Source organism: Aplysia californica, unplaced genomic scaffold (assembly GCF_000002075.1).
Source record: "Aplysia californica isolate F4 #8 unplaced genomic scaffold, AplCal3.0 scaffold00061, whole genome shotgun sequence".
Lineage (NCBI taxonomy): Eukaryota > Metazoa > Mollusca > Gastropoda > Aplysiida > Aplysiidae > Aplysia > Aplysia californica.
In genome coordinates this window covers 1,307,659-1,308,692 of record NW_004797331.1, presented here as the reverse complement: position 1 = coordinate 1,308,692, position 1,034 = coordinate 1,307,659, and positions in this window count along the sequence as shown.

The window sequence follows — 1,034 nt, the reverse complement described above, 5'->3', positions numbered from 1 at the left end:
CACACACACACACACACACACACACACACACACACACACACGCAAACACATGCACCCTGCAAATACTCGCACACATGTCCAGTTCAAGGACGGTATCGCAGTGGACAGCAAGACATAATGTTTGTATTTTCCCCTGAGAACGCAAAGCAATCAAAGTGATTATTTATATTATTATTATCTCGTGTATTTTATCTACGGAACAAAGTAGAAAGAACTTGGATAAATGCATTCCAAAATCATGCAAGGACATCAAACAATATTATGCAAATGTATTTTGTCATTGTTTTCTAATTTCTAAAACATTGAATAAAGTCATCACTTCGGTGTTTTACTGCTTTCTTGTCCTGACTTTTACTATGTTCGTAGAATGGTGAATGAATAACGTTCATAGCGGGTTTGCTCGTTTTTTGTTGTTGTTTGTTTGTTTGTTTGTTTGTATGTTCGTGTTACCTTTTGACTGTTAGTCTGTCGGGTAAAATTCTACTCTCCATCAGCAGCCCCAGGAGACATTATGTTCGTTGATCAGCCAGGATGAACAGCACCTCGCTCAACTCAATGGGTATTATTTTCCTATTTTCTCCGTATCATTTTTATCATAAAAACGTTAGTTTAAAATAAAATTAATATAGGACCATCATCATCATCAACATCTCACTGCGCACCAAGATTCGACTCTTTAACTCCAACGTCAAGTCTGTGCTCCTCTACGGCTACGAAACTTGGAAGACAACAAAGACAGTACTGAATAAAGTCCAGACTTTCATCAACAGGTGTATGAGGAGTATTCTAAGAATTAAGTGGCAAGATAGAATAAGAAATGAAGAGCTGTGGGAAAGGACAGGACAAAAGGATACAGAAGTAGAAATAGGACTAAGAAAGTGGCGATGGATCGGACACACCTTAAGAAAGCCCAGCGGAAACATCACAAGACAGTCACTGCAGTGGAACCCACAAGGAGCACGAGGCTGGGTTAGGCCACGGGAAACATGGAGGAGATGCGTGGAAAGGGACATGAGAGAAATGATGCTCACTTG